Raw genomic sequence first — 19,757 nt, forward strand, 5'->3', positions numbered from 1 at the left:
TTGAGAAGTTAGGTCCTACTAGAGTGGAAAATAGGGTGCTGTCAGAGAAATATCTTGATGCAAGTGACTTTGAAGGGATAGATGAGGACATAAGATTAGATTGGAGGAGGGTAGAGGGAAGAAAGGAGTGCCAGTATATGTGCTTACAGTTTGCCCGCCTGGAGAAAATGGAGTAGTTCTGAGAAGGGTTGTGGAAATGCAGACTTAAGATATCAAAGTGGTGATATACTATAGAAGACTACTGGAAATAGGAGTCTAGAGGGAGGTGAAAGCTAGACGGGCTGGCATTGTGATGCAGTGGGTTAAGCTGCTGCTTGGAATGCCAGCATCCTATATCAGAGTGCTGGTTCAAGTCCTGGCTACTACGCTTAGGAAAGCAATGGAATATGGCCAAAGTACTTGGGTCTCTGCCACCCATGTGGGAGACCTGGATGGAGTTCCTGGCTCCTGACTTTGGTCTTACCTTGCCCTGGCTGTCATGGCCATTTGGAGAGTGAACTAGCCGATCTCTCCCTCCCCCCGCCCTTTCCCTGTTTCTCTGCCCTTCAAAAAAGTAAATCTTAAAAATAGCTCATAGCTAGAAATTGTACATATGAGCTTACAAGCACAAAGAATATTGAGAGAATGTGGTGTTCCACATGATCTTGATGACATCCATAGTTGCTAGAGGGCAGGATTATGGAAAAGGAACCAGAAAACTGGAGTAGAAAGAAGTAATGAAGCTAAAACGTACCTGCCATGAATTTTTGTGTGCTGTCTTCATCTAACACTAACCCAATGAGATCACTACCTTCATATTTCAGAAGAGGAAGTTGGGATTGGGTCCCTTGCCCACTGTAAGTGGTGGAAGTGGAATGTGAATGTAGATTGGTCTTAAGGCCAAAGCTTTTTTTGTACTTTATGCTAGGCTGTGTTACCGTTTCAGAAAATCCTGAGCCCTGCACAAAGTAGATGTTCGGGAAATGTGTTGAATTCGTTAAAAGTGAGCAGTAATAGCTACTTGTAAGTTGAGTATCAGAGCATGGTAAAAAATAAGAGAACTGAGGTTATTACATGTACTAATGTCCCAATACTGTACCTCTCAATCCATGCCCTTTGCCACGTGACTTTGCAGTTTCTCTCAGTAAACAGCAGAAACTCCTCCCCAGCCCCTTGCACCTGAGCTGCCCTTGTGGCTGTCTGCCTAATGAAATGTGGCAGAAGTAATGACACTGACAGTTCTGACCCTCAGACTTGAGGCAGTGTGTGTTTTCATCTGTTGTCTGGTTTTCCTGCCACCTCTGAGATGCTCTCACGCCCAGGTTAGCCTGTCAGACGTATGGAAGAGTTCAGCTGCCTCAGTTACAGCCATCCTAGATCAGCTCACAGCCAAATGCCTGCCAGACACAGGAATGAGCCTGCCTTGTCCAAAACAACTCTTCAGCTGTACCCGGCCTACGTTTCTAAACCACAGACTCAAGAACTAAATCAATGTTTAGCTTTAAGCTATTGAATTTTGAGTGCTTTCATAGGCAGCATTGTTACAGGAATAGATAACTGGATACCGAGGCCCTTTTTCTCTAATTTATGTGAAAACAAGATTCCAAAAGTATTGATAGGTAGGAGATTGAGACAGTGCATATTGCTTGCTTATTTGTAGTCTCCTATCAGGCACAGAATCTAAGAGATTAAAAGGATTTTAGGGGTGGGCATTTGGCTTAGTAGTTAAAATGCTTCTTGGGACACCAGTATCCCATATTGGAGTGCTTGGATCATGCCCTACACTTCTAATCCAGGGTCCTGCTAATGCACACCCTGGGAAGCAGCAGATGATGGCTCAAGTACTAGGGTCCTTGCCATCCACATGGTAGATCTGAATGGAGTTACAGGCTCCAGGCTTCAGCCTGGTCCAGCCCTAGCTGTTTAGACATTTGGAATGTGAACAAATAGATGGAAGATCCTCCCTCTCTCTCACGTGGGTGTGTGTGTCTGTCTGCCTTTTGAATAAAGTGGAAAAAATAAAAGGAATTTTATTGAGCTGGCATGTGGCACAGTGGGTTGTGGGTTAAGCCACCACCTATAACACATCTCATATGAGCACTGGTTCAATTCCTGGCTGCTCCACTTCTAATCCAATCCCCTGCTAATGCACCTGGGAAAGCAGCAAGGATGACCCAAGTACTTGGGGCCCTGCTATGCCTGTGGAAGACTCAAATGGACTTGCAGGTTCCTGACTTTGGCCTGGCTCAGCCCCAGCTATTGAGGCCATTTGGGGAGTGAACCAGCAGATGGAAGTCAGTCTTTCTCTCTCTCTCTCTCTCTCAAAACTCTGAATTTCAAATAAATAAATCTTTTTTAAAATAGAGAAATTTTAGAAATAATTGATTCACTTTGTTCATATTATCAATGAAAACAGGCTCAGAGAGGGAAAGTCACTTACCCAATGTTGAAAGGAAGCAGATTTAAACCTTGTTTTTATTTCTGATCTACTGCTCTCTTTGTTAAAGATTTATTTATTTATATAAAAGAGTTACAGAGAGAAGGAGAGACACATACACACACGAGATTCCATCCACTGGTTCACTCCCCAGACGGCCACAATGGCCAGGGTTGGGCCAGGCCAAAGCCAGGAGCCAGGAGCTTCATCTGGGTCTCCTACATGGATGGCAGGGGCCCAAACACCTGGGCTGTCCTCTGCTGCTTTCCCAGGCCATTATCAGGGAAATGGATTAGAAGAGAAGCAGCTGGGACACAAACCAGCACACAAATGGAATGCAGGTATCACAGGCGGCAGCTTTAACCACTATGCCACAACCCTGGCCCTCACTTCTCTTTTTTTAAAGATTCATTTCATTTATTTGAAAAACAGAGTGAAAGGAGGAGGGAGGGAGGATAAAGAGATCATCAATCCCGTGGTTCACTCCAAACTGCCACAATGGCCAGGGCTGGGCCAGGCCGAATCCAGGAGCCTGGAACTCTATCCAGGTCTCCCTACATGGATGGCAGAGACCCAAGTTCTTGGGCCATCTTGTGCTGCTTTCCCAGGCATATTAGCATGAAACTGGACCAGAAACGAAGCAGCTGGGTTGGGACTAGAACCTGCACTCCAATGTGAGAGGCCAGTATCACAAGTGATGGCTTAATCTGAGCCATAGTGCCAGCTATGTTCATTCTTTCTATACTATACTAGTATACTACTATACTGCTATACTACTTGAGTGCATAGTAGCTAAAAGGATCATAACAATGCAAAGAAAAAAATGTTCAGTGCTCTCATGCATATATAACAGCAAAAATAGAGTGATATGCTCCAAAGAAAAGGTTTATTGAAGGACAAGCACCCTAAAAACCGGGGTAGGGAACTTTTTTTCTGCCAAGGGCCATTTGGGTATTTATAACATCATTTGTGGGCTGGTATAAAATGATCAATTTAAAAATGAGCCTGCTATAGATGTATTGAATTTTGATTCCCACCTGTGGTTGCCTTGGCAGGGCTAGACCAAATGATTTCCTGGGCCTATATAGCCCATGGGCCAGATGTTCCCCAACCCTGCCCTAAAGGAACTGAAAAGAGCTAGAATTCAGAATGTAGTTGGTAGATTTAACTTTAGAGAGAAACCTCTTTAGAGAGAAACCTATTAGTCAGCTGTTCGTTACTACAATGAAATACCTAAGTCAAGTTATTTAAGGATAGCTTATTTTGGCCCATGGTTTTGAAGGTTCACAGTCCAACCATCAGGTGAAGCTAGGGGATGGCAATAGTGGAGTGTGTGTGGAGGAACAATGGCATGGTGAGCCAGGAAGGGAGAGAGAGGCTGGGCCAAACTCTCAGATATTTATAAGCAGTCATCTTTAAAGAATTTCCAAGGGCATTTCTCTAATGACCGAAGGCCGTCCCACTAGGCCCACCATAATAGGTTTAATTTTCCACCCTTGTAGTGCCATTCACCTATGACTGAGGAGCACAGCCTTGCCTGCGTTCAAGGGCCATATCCCAGTCAGAGGTAGGATAGAAGTAGAAGGTAGCAGAGATAGAAGGGAGAAATAAAAGGCTAGATACAGTGGACGGTGGAATGTTCACATGGTCAACATTCACATACACTAGATATTGAGGATTCGAAAATGGTAAAGACACTGGCCTCTGCCATCAGTACTGGCTTATGGTAGGATACAGCTTTCATAGTAACAGCCATGTGGTATGCTGAAAGTGAAGGGGGAATCGAGTCAAGCAGATAATGAGAAGCTAACAGCCAGTGATGATTGTGTGTTGAGTGGTTGGGTAGTCATTTGTGGAAGAGGGATTGAAAATGGAGATCAGGAACTCAGCTGATATAATCCATGATGAATACTTGAGTCAAGTTGGGCCAGTCAAAGGCCTCTCTAGATCTTTTCTGCTAGAGCCAATAGGCAAGGCTATTTTCCTTCTGGATTATGGATTGTAAAGAGGCAGAGTTGGGGTGGTTAGTGGCCGACTTTTCTATCACCTGGAAGAAGACAGCAGAAGAAAATGAGTCTGTCACAGAGAGAGAAGCTGACACAAACTTATGAGGGCTGAGCAATGAATACAGCTGTGCTTGGAGGCAGCAAGCTCCGTTCCTAGATGGACGAGCCAATAAATAAGCTTGAGGTGGCCGGCGCCGCAGCTCACTAGGCTAATCCTCCACCTGCGGTGCTGGCACACCGGATTCTAGTCCCGGTCGGGGCACCGGATTCTGTCCCGGTTGTCCCTCTTCCAGTCCAGCTCTCTGCTGTGGCCAGGGAGTGCAGTGGAGGATGGCCCAAGTCCTTGGGCCCTGCACCCCATGGGAGACCAGGATAAGCACCTGGCTCCTGCCATCGGATCAGTGTGGTGCGCCGGCCACAGCGCGCTGGCCACGGCGGCCATTGGAGGGTGAACCAACGGCAAAGGAAGACCTTTCTCTCTGTCTCTCTCACTGTCCACTCTGAGTGTAAAAAAAATAAAAAAGAAAAAGAAAAATAAGCTTGAGGAATTCTGAGGACTGAAATCTCCAGTCCAGAACCCTGACATAAGATTTGTAGAATGATAGAGAATACAGTTGGCCCTCCATATCCATGGGTTCCACAACGATGGATTCAAACAACCTCTAATCAAATATTTTTTAAAGATTTATTTATTTATTAGAGAGAGAGAGAGAGAGAGAGATCTTCCATCCACTGGTTCACTCCCCAAATGGCCACAACTGCCAGAGCGGGGCCAATGCAAAGCCAGGAGCCAAGAGTTTCTTCCAGGTTCCCCACGTGGGTGCAGGGGCCCAATCACTTGGGCCATCTTCTACTGCTTTCCCAGATGCATTATCAGGGAGCTGGATCAGAAGTGGAGTAGTCAGGACTTGAACCAGCACTCCAATATGAGATACTATGCTGCAGGTGGAGGCTTAACCTACTATGCCACAGCACGGGCCCCAGAAATATTTTTTAAAAATTGCATCCGTGGGGCTGGCATTGTGGTGTAGTGGGTAGTCATTGCCTACGATGCTGGCACTGCATATGGGCACCAGTTAAAGTCCTGCTTGCGCCACTTCTGATCTAGCTCTCAGCTAATGGCCTTGGAAAAGCAGATGATGGCCCAAGTATTTGGGCCCTGGCACCCATGTGGGAGACCTAAATGCAGCTCCTAGCTCCTGTCTTCAGCCTGACCCAGCCCTCCTATTGAGGCCATCTGGAGAGTGAACCAACTTATGGAAGACCTTTCTGTATCTTCCTCTCTCTCTCTGTAATTCAGACTTTCAAATAAATAAATCTCTAAACAATTGCATCTGTACTGAATATATGCACTTTTTGCTTGTCATTATTCTCTAGGCAATATAGTATAACAACTATTTATATAACTTTTGATTGAATTAGGCAATAGAAGTAACTTAGAGATTAATTCAAATACATGGGAGGTTGTGTTTGGATTATAAGCAAATGCTATGCCATTTTATATAAGGGACTTTAGCGTGCATGGATTTTTGATGTCTCCATGGTATATTGGAACCAAGCCCTCATGTAAACTGAGGGATGACTACAACTGTTAGGCAGTCATGTGAAGGTCCCATATGCTTTTTAAAGTCTTCAGGTTTCAACTGAACTAGTCAGGTCCCCCAAAGCCTGCTCCTCCTATGTTCCCTATTTTAGAGAATCCCCGATGCCTAACTAGCCTTAGAAGTCTAAGACAGTTCCTTAACTTCCCCTTCACTTCCTTGCATCCCTTCACTCACCACACATGTCGTGGCTCCTTCTCTTCTTCTCTGCCACCGCCACACAGTTTGGCTCAGGTCCTCGTCTTCTCGTGTTTGAACGGTAGCAGCAACCACCTAAGTAGTCTCCTGCTTCAATGTTAACTCTGCTCAAATGCATTTGCCACACTGTTGTTAGGCTGACCTACGTTAGGTGTAGATTTGACCCTGTCTCTCCTCACATCTCCGCTGCCTTACCATCTTCTTTGTCCTCAACAAAGCTAAAGCTTCTTTTGTTTTAATTGACACCTAAAAACTGTAGCATGTGATGTTGCCCTCCATGTATACGTTGTGCAATGCTCAAATCAGGGTATACATTCCTTCAAATGTTTACCATTGCTTTGTGGTGAAAACATTCAAAATCATTTTAAAAGTTTTTTTTTTTTTTTTTTTTTTTTTTTTTTTTTTTTTTTTTTTACAGGCAGAGTGGACAGTGAGAGAGAGGAGACAGAGAGAAAGGTCTTCCTTTGCCGTTGGTTCACCCTGATCCGATGGCAGGAGCCAGGAGCCAGGTGCTTTTCCTGGTCTCCCATGGGGTGCAGGGCCCAAGCACCTGGGCCATCCTCCACTGCACTCCCTGGCCACAGCAGAGAGCTGGCCTGGAAGAGGGGCAACCGGGACAGAATCCGGCGCCCCAACCGGGACTAGAACCCGGTGTGCCGGCGCCGCAAGGCGGAGGATTAACCTAGTGAGCCGCGGCGCCAGCATTGTTTGTTTGTTTTTAAGAATACACAGGGGCTGGCGCTGTGGCATAGCGGATAAAGCCACTACCTGCAGCACTGGCATCCTGTATGAGCCCTAATTCTAGTCCACTTCCAGTCCAGCTCTCTGCTATGGCCTGGGAAAGCAGTAGAAGATGGCCCAAGTCCTTGGGCCCCTGCACCTGCGTGGGAGACCCAGAAGAAGCTTCTGGCTCCTGACTTTGGATCAGCGCAGCTCCGGTCCTTGCAGCCATCTTGGGGGGTGAACCAGCAGATGGAAGACCTTTCTCTCTCTCTCTCTCTCTCTCTCTCTCTCTCTCTGACTTTCAAAGAAATAAATAAATCTTTAAAAAAAAGAAAGATATACAGCATGTTATCTATAGTCACCCTACTGTGCAATAAAGCTTATCTCTCCTATGTAACTGTAACTTAATACCCATTAACCAACGTCTCCCCACACCCCAACTCTCCTAATCTCCCCAGCCTCTGGCAATTACTCTTCTACTGTCAACTTCTGTGAGATGATTTTTTTTAAAATTCCACATATGAGTGAAATCATATGGTATTTGTCTTTATGTGCGTGCTTTATTTTATTTTTACATAATTTCCTCCCAATCTATCCATATTGCAAATAACAGGATTTCATCTTTTATTATGACTGAATAGCATTCCATTGTGTATCAGTACCACATTTGCTTTATCCAGTTCATCTGTTGATGCATACGTAAGTTAATTCCACTTCTTGACTATTGTGAATAGTGCTATAAACATGGGAGTACAGATGTCTCCTCAACATATTGATTTCATATCTTTGGATATATACCCAGTAGTGGTATTGCTGGATCATATGGTAGTTCTATTTTATTTATTTTTTTAAATATTTTATTTATTCAAAATACAGAGTTACAGAGAGAGTTAGAGACGAAGAGAGAGAGGTCTTCCATCTGCTGATTCACTCCCCAAATGGCTGCAATGGCTGGAACTGAGCCAATCTGAAGGCAGGAGCCAGGAGCTTCTTCCAGGTCTCCCACATAGATGCAAAGGCCCAAGGACTTGGGCCATCCTTTGCTACTTTCCCAGGCAAGCCAGCAGGGGGCTGGATGGCAAGTGGAACAGCCAGGACTCGAACTGGTGCCCACATGGGATGCTGGCACTGCAGGCTGGGGCTTTAACCTGCTGTGCCACAGTGCCAGACCCGGCAGTTCTATTTTACTTTTTTTGAGGATCCTCCATACTGTTTCCATAATAGCTGTACTAACTTACATTCTCACCATCAGTGTGCCAGGATTCCCTTTTCTCCATATTCTCACCAAGATTTGTTATCTTTTGTCATTTTGATAATAGCCATTCAACTGGAGTAAGGTGATATCTCATTATGGTCTTGACTTGCATTATTCCTGATGATCAGCGATGCTGGTCATTTCTCATGTGCCTGTTGGCCATTTATTTGCATGTCCTCTTTTGAGAAATATCTATTTAGATTGGTCTATTGCCCATTTAGAAATGTATTTGTGGGACTGGGCTTATGGTGGAACAGGTTAAGCTACTACCTGTGATGCTGGCATCCCATATGTGTGCTGGTTTCTGCCCCTGCTGCCCCACTTCTGATTCAGTTCTCTGCTAATGGCCTGGGAAAAGCAGCAAAAGATGGTCCACATACTTGGGCTCCTGCCACCCACGTGGGAGGCCCGGAAGAGCTCTTGGTTCCTGGCTTCAGCCTGGCCCAGTCCTGGCTATTGCAGCCATATGGGAAGTGATCTCTCCCTCTCTCTCTGTAACTCTCCCTGTCAAATAAATAAATCTTTTTAAAATGTATTTTCATTTACTTGAAAAGCAGAAGAGGGAGGAAGGGAAGGAGAGAGAGAGAGAGAGAGAGAGAGAGAGAGTCCGTCTGCTCATTCATTTGGCCAAAGTTGGGAACTCAATTTGGGTTTCCCATGTGGGTGGCAGGGACCCAACCACTTAAGGCATCACTGTTGCCCTCTAAGGTGCACATTAGGATGCTAGAATTGGAAGCAGACACAGGACTGGAAACCGGACACTTGGATATGGGGTGCAAGTGTCAAGCAGTGTCTTAACCACTGTGCAAACACCCATGCCTCTATCACTTTAGATTAGTTCTTCCTGTTGTAGAACTTCCTGTGGTATTTTGTGTGTGGTTTCTTTCACTTTGCATGCCTTTAAGGTCCTCAGATTGTCTTCATATGATAGCAATATGGCTCCCAGCTACTGACAATGTACATAATCCTTAGAGCTCAGATTAAGCTCTCTCAAGCACAAGGACCTTTTCTCTCGCATCAACAATCTTCCCCAAAGGTCTCTGGTGACCCTTCCTGGGAGATTTGTACTCCCTTGGATCACTAACTATGTCCAGTGAAAAGGAGCAACTATATTTGATTGTTCGGGGTCAAATGCCCCAGTCTGTGGTGGTGGAGGTGGGCCTCTGCTGATAAGGTTAACTGATGAAAATCACACAGTGGAGGAGGGCAGGTCCCAAAAGAAAGAGATGTGAAGCATGAAAAACATAATACACATGGGGCCAGCGCTGTGGCATAGCAGATTAAACCTCCAGTACCGGCATCTCATATGGGTGCCCGTTCAAATCCTGGCTGCTCCACTTCCGATCCAGCTCTCTGCTATAGCCTGGGAAAACAGTGGAACAGGGCCTGAGTCTGGTCCTCTGCATCCGCGTGGGAGACCTGGAAGAAGCTCCTGCCTCCTGGTTTCGGAGCTGTGACCATTGTGGCCATTTGGGGAGTGAACCAGTAGATGGAAGATCTCTCTCTGTGTCTTTCCCTCTCTCTGTAACTCTGCCACTCAAATAAACAAATCAATCTTTACAAAAGAAAAACATAAGACACATCACTACATCTTTGTCCAGTGGGCATTGTTGTTATCATTTTACAGAGAAAGGCCCAGAAATGGGAAGTGACTTTACCTTCGATTACAGATCTAGAAGGATAAAGGTCTGTGATTTGGAAGAAACAGCTTCAAAAGTGGGCAGTGTTTTTGACCAGAGATTTTACCTGGCTTTGGCCACTGCCTATATATTTACACACACAGTTATGGGGGAGTCTGCCCCACTAAGTCTCTTTATTCCCCATGTGAGAAATGGGCATAGTATCCCTACTTCTCAGTTCTTTGTGAGGATTAAGTGACATATGTATGTGAAAGCACTTTGTAATACGGTGCTATAGAAATTCAGAATATTTTGGGTTTGCTCCAGCATATTTGACAATGGGAGCAGATACTTGATTTGATAGTTAGCACTTTTATTTTCTAAACTCCCATATGGCAAAATCGACTTTGGCAGGGAAGGGGAGGAGCATTACAGTGCTGAGATTTAACAAGAATAAATTTCTGTCATCAGAAGATGGATCGTTTCCATCAAGTAAGAAACCTCTGTAGTGCTATCCGTTCATAGTCACACTCTTTGTCTATGCCGCAAACACTGGCAGTCACTGATCTGTCCACCACCATGACGGTTTGTTCTTTAGGGAATGGTATATAAATGGAATCGTGTTGTATGTAACCTTTGGAGACTGGCTTTGAGATTGACCCATAGTGCTGTGTGAGTGTAGTGAGTGACCTTTTATTGCTGAGTGCCATCTCATTTTATGGATGTGACACAGTTGATGCATTCCCCAGTTGAAGGACATTTTGTGCTCTTTCCAGTTTTATTCTGTCACAAATAGAACTGCTGTGAATGTTATTGTGTGAGTTTTCATTTGAACATGTTTTCTTTAGGGTGGGAGTGGGATTGCTGAGTCGTATTGTAGATGTAGTTTACTGTATAAGAAGGTACCAAACTGTTTTTCCAAAATGGCTATAAAATTTTGTATTTGAACCAGCAACGTAGGAAAATTCTAGTTGTTGTATATTGTCAGTACTTTTAAATATTCATTTCGGGGCCAGCATTGTGGTACAGCAGGCTAAACCATCACCTGATATGCCAGCATCCCACAAAAGAGCTCTGGTTCGAGCCTTAGCTGCTCCATTTCCCATATAGCTCCCTGCCAACAGCACCTGGGAAGGCAGCAGAAGATGGCCCGAGTGCTTGGGTCCCTGCCACCCTTCACGTGGGAGACCAGGAAGGAGTTACAGCCTTGTAGCTTCAGCCTGGCCCAGCCCTGACAGTTGTGGCCATTTGGGGAGTGTACCAGTGGATAGAAGATCTCTTTCCCTCTCTGTCACTCTGCCTTTCAAGTAAATTAAAATAAATCTAAAAACACAGGCAACCATTCTATTAAATGTATAGTGGTATCTCATAATTACTTCGATTTGCATTTCCCTAAAGGCTAATGCTTTTTTCATTATTACATCTTTTCACGTATTTGTTTGCCTTCCATGTATCTTCTGTCAAATGTCTTTGGCCTGATCAAATTGTTTGTATTTTCTCTGTTCAGTTTTGAAAGTTCTTTATATATTCTTCACAAAAGTTGGTTGTATGTTTTGTTATTTTCAAATCTTATCTCCCAATCTGTAGTCTGTCTTTCTATCCTTTTAATAGTATCTTTCACAGGGCAAGGGATTTTAATTTTGATGAGATCTAAATTATCAATTTTTTAGCGATCATACTTTCAATGTCACGTCTGAGAACTATTTGCATAATTCCAGGTTATGGATATGTTCTTTACATTTTCTGCTAAATGTTGCATACGTTTTATATTTAGATCAATGATTCTTACCCAGGGGCAAGATTTCTTGGATCAAGAAACCCTGACTTATGCAGCTGGCATTATGGTGTGGTGGGTTAAGCTGCTGCCTGCAAGGCCAGCATCCTATATCAGTGCCAGTTCAAGTCCTGGCTGCTCCACTTCCAATCCAGCTCCCTGCTAATGCACCTGGGAAAGCAGCAGATGATGACCCAAGTGCTTGGGCCCCTGCACCCACATTGAGGATCCAGATGAAGCTCCTGGTTTCTGGCTTTGGCCTGGCCCAGCCTCAGCTATTGTGGCCATTTGGGAAGTAAACCAGGGGACAGAAGAACTCTCTCTCTCTTTCTCGCTCTCTCTTTCTCTCTCTCTCTCTGTAACTCTACCTTTCAAATAAATTTCTTAAAAAAAAAAAAAAAAGAAGCCATGATGTTGACCACTTGGAATTAATGAAGCATGTGAAATATCAAGCTTTTTTTTCGCTCTTTAAAAAGATTTATTTTTTTATTTGAAAGGCAGAGAGTTACAGAGGGAGAAAAGAGAGAGAGAGAGAGAGAGAGAGAGAGAGAATCTTCTATTTGCTGGTTCACTCCCCAAATGGCCGCAATGGCCAGGGCCGAAGCTAGTGGTCTGGAGCTTCTTCTGCATCTCCCACATGGGTGCAGGGGCCCAAGTAATTGAGCCATCTTCTGATGCTTTCCCAGGTACATTAGCAAGGAGTTGGATCAGAAGTGGAGCAGCCAGGTCTCAAACTGGCATCCATATGGGATTCCAGCGACACAGGTGGCTTAACCTGCTACCCCACAACACCAGCCCTGTCATTTTTCAGTGATTACTCTAGTGATTGAAATATATGTACCCAACTTTTATGGGGTACTATGTGATGTTTTCTTGCATATGCGTATTGTGTAATATCCAATCAAGGTCAACATATTTATGTTTTCAAGCATTTAACATTTTTTGTAGTTAAGAAATAGAAAACATCCACAAATCTATCTTCTTGGATTTTCTTTTTTAACAGTCAAATGCCTCTTCTGTTGCCCTAACTTCGTTTTTGGTGGTCTAGTATAATTTCACTTTTGTGTGAAGAGCTTTCTTTCTTAATTGTTTTAGACCACTTCACTTGGCAGTGAATTCTGAGTTTCCTTTTAAATCACTTTTATTCCTGAAGGATATTTCCACTAGACATAGAATTCTGGGATGACAGTTATTTTCTTTCAACACTCTGAAAATATTATTTTACTGGCCGGCGCCGCGGCTCAATAGGCTAATCCTCCACGTGCGGCGCCGGCACCCTGGGTTCTAGTCCCGGTTGGGGCGCCAGGTTCTGTCCCGGTTGCCCCTCTTCCAGTCCAGCTCTCTGCTGTGGCCAAGGAGTGCAGTGGAGGATGGCCCAAGTGCTTGGGCCCTGCACCCCATGGGAGACCAGGAGGAAGCACCTGGCTCATGGCTTCGGATCAGTGGCAGCTCGCCGGCTGCTCGCCAGCCATAGCGGCCATTTGGGGGATGAACCAATGGAAGGAAGACCTTCCTCTGTCTCTCTCTCTCACTGTCTAACTCTGCCTGTCAAACAAAAAATATTATTTTACTGCCTTCCTGCCTCTCTGGTTTCTGATAAGAATTCAGTCATCTGTAATCATCACACCCATGCAAGTAGCACGTTGGTTTTCTCTGGTTGCTGTAAAGATTTTTTTTTCTTTGTTATTCATGTTCAACAGTTTGATGATTATATGCCTGAGCAAGGATTTCTTTGTGGCTTTCCTGTTCGGAGTCTGATGAACTTCTTGAAGTTGTAGGTTTAAGTATTTCACCAAATTTGGGAACTTTTCAACTATTATTTTTCTAAATTGTTTTCTATATTTCACTCCTCTTTCCTTCTGAGATTCTGATGACATCAATGTTAGAACTTCTGGTATTGTCCCACAGTTTCCTGGAGCCTTGTTAGTTTTGCCTCTATGTGGTTTTAAATTGTATAAGCACTGCTTGTTTTACATTTTATCTCAGACTCCAAAATGAGTCAGCATACCGCTGTAGTTAATCCTGCATTATTAAAAAATTTTGGTATGTTGTTCATTATTAAATTGTTGCTTTAATTTTGATTTCAAAAATTATAGCCTTAAATTGATTTCTAAGTGCTCTGGGTATCCCTCCCCTTAAACTCTTTCTATGAGATGATTACCTACCTGTGTCTTCCTGGCTGGTCCTGTTGGATAATTTATATTGATTTACACTATCTTCACGTTCACTAGCTCTTTCCTCCATCATATTCATTCTACTGCTGAGTCCATCCAGTAACTTTTAAATTTAGGTTATTTTATTTTTCAGTTCTAATAATTTCCATTTGCCTTTTGTAAAAAAAAAAAAAAGATTCATTTGTTTATTTGAAAGGCAGGGTTACAGAGAGAGAGAGAAAGAGAGAGAGTCTTCCCTCTGCTGGTTCACTCTTCAGATGGCTGTAACAGCCAAGGCTGGGTCAGACTGAAGCCCTCAGGAGCCAGGAGCTTTTTCTAGGCTCTTCCATGTGGGCGCAAGAGCCCAAGCACTTGGGCTGTCTTCCGTTGCTTTCTTCAGGCCATTAGCAGAGAGCTGGATCAGAAGTGGAGCAGCCAGGACTCCAACCAGTGCCCATATGGGATGCCAGCACTGCAGGCGGCAGCTTAACCTGCTATGCCACAGCTCTGGCCCCCATTTTACTTTTCTTTATTTCTTTAATGGAATTTTATCTTTCTATTATTTCCCATGTATTAGAATTTGCTTAATATAAAGGAGTTTTATAGTAGTTCATTTAAATTCTGCGTCAGATATTCCTTTATCATCTCAGTGTTCATGTCTATGTACTCATATGTTGAGTTTTTACTGGTTCTTCATATACCAAGTAATTTGGGGGATGTACTCTGGATCTTTAAAACTCTGGGTCCCATTTCAACCCTTAGGAGAATGGTCATAGCTTTTGTTTTAGCAGACAATTGACTAGTTGAATTCAGGCCAGCCATTATGGGTCGCGGTCTCAGTGACCATTCAGTTTTCAAAGCCTTGGCGGTGCTATTCTGATTTGCCTGTGCCCGCCACCCAGTGGCCAATCTGGGACTTGAGCGGTTTGCTCCTAGCTTCTGTTCTCAAAATCTGTGAATGTTCTTTGGGATCCAACCCAAGTACGTGCAATTTGAGGTGTCTGCCCAGGAGTCTATAAGCAGATTTAACGATCATCTTTCTGAATTGCTCCCTCTCCATGATCTTCCAGCCTCTCTCTCTCTTTTTCTGGGGCTCTTGTTTTTGATCCTAGAGCCAGAAAGGTGGGATTTCAGGAAATCTGCTTCCCCACTGGAGAGGACTGTTCCCCTCCTTCGGCATTTTGCATTCTACGGGCTGAAATTAGCATCACTGTCACTATTGCATGGGATTGTATGGGGGCTGGAGCACAAGGGAATGGAGAAAAAGAAACAAAGGACAAAAAAGAAGGCTTTTTGCATTATCTCTGGGCATTAGGAGGTCTATTTCCATCTCCTTATACCAGAGCTAGAGGCTTTCTCCTGGAACTCTGAGCTAGTGTCCACATTTGGGTATGGGATCTTACTGAATCCAGACTGGGAGATGTTGGAGGAAAGCAAACAATAAATTCGTTTGGAGTGCTAATCATATTTGGAACTTCAATCTTCTTTCCCAGTCCTCTGACTACTGTTTACTTCTCAGAGTCCTCAATTCAACCAGGCTTTATAGCACACTCAGCAGGAGAGTCAGTGTAAAATGTGCTCATCCAGAACGGGAATCTTTTTTAAAGATTTATTTTATTTATTTGAAAAGAGTTAGAGAGAAAGACACACACACACACATACACACACACACACACACACAGAGAGAGAGAGAGAGAGAGAGAGAATCTTCCATCTCCTGGTTCACTCCCCAAATGGCCACAGCAGCCAGGACTGAGTCTGGCCGAAGCCAAGAGCCAGGAGCTCCATCCAGGTCTCCCATGTGGGAGCAGAGGCTCAGGACTGTGCCTGGCTGGATCTCAAGCTGGGTTTCCCACTTGGGTCCTGGTACTTGAGTCGTCGTCATCTGCTGCCTCTCGGGGTGTACATTAGCAGGAAACTGGAATCAGAAGCAGAGCCAGGGCTCAAACCCAGGCACTCCAATGTAGGATGTGGGCATCCCAAGTGGCATTTTAACCATTGCACCAAACAGCTGCCCCAGAGATGATGTTAGAAATCAAGACCATAAGGGCCAGCTCTGTGGCTTAGCAGGCAAAGCACCAGTTTGAGTCCCAGCTGTGCCACTTGCAATCCAACTCCATGCTGTGGCCTGGGAAAACAGTGGAAGATGATGGCCCAAGTGCTTGGGCCCCTGCACCCATGTAGGAGACCCGGAAGAAGCTCCTGGCTCTTGACTCCTGGCTCCTGGCTTTGGATCAGCTCAGCTCCTGCCATTGCGGCAATTTGGGGAGTGAGCCAGAACATGTTAAGACCTCTCTCTCTGTCTTTCCCTCTGTCTCTGTAACTTTGCCTTTCAAATAAATAAATATTTTTCTAAAAAAAGTGAAGACAATAGATGATCTATAGATGCATGGTTTTCAGAAGTCTGAAAACTAAAAGAAAGCTTTATGTTGTACTTAACTTGACAATAGCTTTGGAGTTTTCTGTTTTAAAGCCAGAATATCCTTGATTTAAATGAAATATTGTATGGAAGTCCACTATGTCAGCTGGATAAAAGAGGAGCGCCTTGGTCTCAGGTGGGATTGAGCACCTCCCACTGCCTCGTTAAGTCCAAGGGATACATGACGCTCATTAGATCACTGGCATGGACCCAGGCTTTGGGAACACAGATGACTATATTTGTGCCATTCTGTGCCAAGTCACTTCACCTGTCTGATTCCTCTAATGTAAACTGTTTCCTCATCTATAAAATGGGCTCAATATATTTATCCCACAGCACTGCTGTGAAGATAAAATAAACGTTTGTGTGTTAAGCATCTAGGAAATAACAGACACTCAACAAATGGTACAGTTTGCTCTTTTGAAACCATATTTCCTTAGGATACACTGATAATACTGCTACTATTCAGGCTGAGCACAGATTGTATGTCTTTCCTCAAATTTCTTTTGGATCTTCAAGATGGAAATTCATCCTTGGGGACAGCACTGTGGTGTAGCGGGTAAAGCTGCCGCCTGCGGTGCTGGCATCTCATATGGGCACTGGTTCGAGTCCCAGCTGCTCTGCTTCCGCTCCAGCTCTCTGCTATGGCCTGGGAAAGCAGTAGAGGATGGCCCAAATCCTTGGGCCTCTGCACCAGCATGGGAGACCTGGAAGAAGCTCCTGGCTCCTGGCTTCAGATTGGCACAGCTCCCACTGTTGTGGCCAACTAGGGAGTGAACCAGCGGATGGAAGACTCTCTCTCTCTCTCTCTCTCTCTCTCTCTCTCTGTAATTCTCCTTTCCGTGTAACTCTGACTTTCAAATAAATAAATAAATATTTAATTAAAAAAAAGAAAGGAAGCCCAGCTGATCCATGAGAAGTATTATAGTATTATGGGGGCATCAATGAAGCCACGTGACTACACCGAGCCTTCCTTTTTTTTCCTGCTTAGATTAGAGAAGTCTGCCTGCCTGCCTCAATCAGTGACATGCTGGGAGAAAACCTCCTTTAGGGTTTGCTTTGAATGCATAGTGTAAAGCGGAAGTGACTGTGCAATTTCAGACGTTAGCTCAGGACAGGTAGCGTGGCTGCTTCTGAGCTTGCTCTCATGGACCAAGCACTCTGCGAAGGAACAGAGGTAAGCTAAAGACAGGACTGCTAAACCAAAAGGAATCTGGATGTGCTGGGTTGGGCGATTTCGAGAGCCTCCGTAAGGGAAACTGCTGAAATGGAGCAGGAAGTTCCTTGAGAGGTCATGAGGATGTGCAAGTGGCCTAAGGAGAGGCCCATGTCACAAGGAGCTGAGGCCTCCTGCCCACAGCCATGTGAGTAAGCCATCCTGGAAGCAGATCGTGCGTCGTCATCCAAGGCTTCCCAGGAGAGCAGACTCGCTTATTTCCTAAATGCAACCACGTGATAGACCTTGGGCCGAAATTTCCAAATAAGCTACTTGCAGAGTCCTAGCTGACGGAAACCATGAGATAACCAATGTTTCTTGTGTAAAGACACTGAGCTTGGCAGTGATTTCTTAGGCAGTCATAGACAACAAATACGGATTTTTGGTATAGCTGAAAGCGAGGTGCTAGCATAAGAAATGTCTAGAACTGAGGGACTGGCTTGGGAATAAGGCAGTTTTGCAAAAGTCGGGAGGACTGAGAAGTGAGTGTTCATGAAAGGCTGAAATTTCTTGAACAGATTGTTAGTACAAGTCCAAGTTTTGAGAACAGAAGTGAGGGTTCCGGTAGAAGTGAGGAACGTGCTACTGGAAAATGAAGGAAAGGGAGATCCGGATGCAGCAGCAGAAAGTTTAGCAGCGCTATCACCTGAACTTATTTGGTAAGTTGGAATGATGCCCAGAGGCAGGCATTGCAGCACAGTGGGTGAAGTTGCTATCTGAGACACCTGCATCCCATATTGGAGTGCCAGTTCAAGTCCTAGCTAATCCGCCTCCGATCCAGCTTCCTGCTATTGCATCCTGGGAGGCAGCAAGTGATGGCTCAAGTGCTTAGGCCATTGCCACCCATGTGGGAGTCCCGGATGGGATTTCTGGTTCCTGGCTTTGGCTTTGGCGGGGCCCAGCCTAGGTTGTTGTGGGCATTTGGGGAATGAACAGTGGATGGAAGATTCGCTCTCGCTCTCTCTCTCTCCTTCTCTCTCTGCCTTTCAAGTAGATGAAGATAGATAAACATTAAAAACAAAAAAAAAATCCAATGAGCTGTCTGACAGAGCTTACATAGCATCCATCTAAAGTGTTAAAGGGGCTGCCTATTTTGTTCTTGCTGTTTATAGTCAAATGTGAAAGAGCAGAGATAAGATAAAGAAAGGACTGTGAAACCCAAAGGAGTCTGGGTTTGCTGGCTTTGAAGATTTCTAGATCTTCCAAGAGGTAAACAACGCTGAAATTGAGAAATGGCTTTGGAACAAAGATCAAACCCAGAGTACTTAGGAAAACATGGCTTAAAAATAAATCTGAAGGTTCGACCATAAAATCCTTTGTTAAGACCTCAGAAGGATCCAAGATCACGCCTTAGAGAGCTGTTCAGTGAAGCACTAGGGCTGTGGAGAAGCCTAAGAGCTCTGCCCCTCAGTAGCCTCAGCAGATCCTGCTGTTAGGAAGGGCTTATCTCAAAGATATTTTGGGGGATGAGACTTTGGTGTAGTGGAGTTAAGCCTTAATAAGATTCACAGAAGCCTCCAAAACTTTGAAAGGGAATTATATTTGCAGGAACACCTTGAGCTCAGCTCAGACTGAAAGGGACACAGATGATATAAACATGACAAAAGAGACCTTTGGACACTCAAAACTGCTGAAAGGAAGAAAGCCCAGAAAAGGGTTCAGCTGCAAATGTAGACTGTAGTCCTCATAGAAAAGGGAAGATGAGCCGGAGGGTGGAATTGAGAGCCGGGCCACAGAGCCTGGAGCCAGGGCAAATTATTCCCAGGCTGCAGTAGCCATTGAGTCACAATGAAGGAACTTTTCAATACTTCCCCAGGAAGATTTCAGAATTTTTTATGACCCAGTGACTCCTTTGTGCCTCTCTTTCCCCCAGTTTTTCCTACAACAAGTGTCTGAGGGGCTATCCTTTGCTTTCCTCCATGGGCATGGGCGATGGGGCAGAAGATGACTTTCCTCTAGCTCACAGGTGCCGAGGGCAAAATCCTTGATCTGTAGTATTTGCTGATTTTCCATACTGTCATTATGGCTGATTTCAAGCTATCAAAATCAGCATTGTCCCTGAATGCAGAGTTGGACATTACTACCCAAAAATAGTGGTAAGATAACTAGGAAGGGATTAGTTTTGAGTATTTATCATCTATGTTTTAAGACAATCTATTGAATAGTAAATTTGTGTAGTGCAATTTTTTAATAGTGGCTACGATTAATCACTGGTGAACAAAATTTCCGAAAATTTCGCCATCGGTTCTTGTGACATGGCGCAGTCTGGCTCTAGCACACCGTGTCTCAGCCCTCTCACCCTCAGTAGCCATGGGGAGTGAATCAGGATAGAGAGCAGAGGAATCATGAGCCTGAAAACAGACAATTTCCTTTTTTG

This window comes from Oryctolagus cuniculus, chromosome X (assembly GCF_964237555.1).
Source record: "Oryctolagus cuniculus chromosome X, mOryCun1.1, whole genome shotgun sequence".
NCBI lineage: Eukaryota > Metazoa > Chordata > Mammalia > Lagomorpha > Leporidae > Oryctolagus > Oryctolagus cuniculus.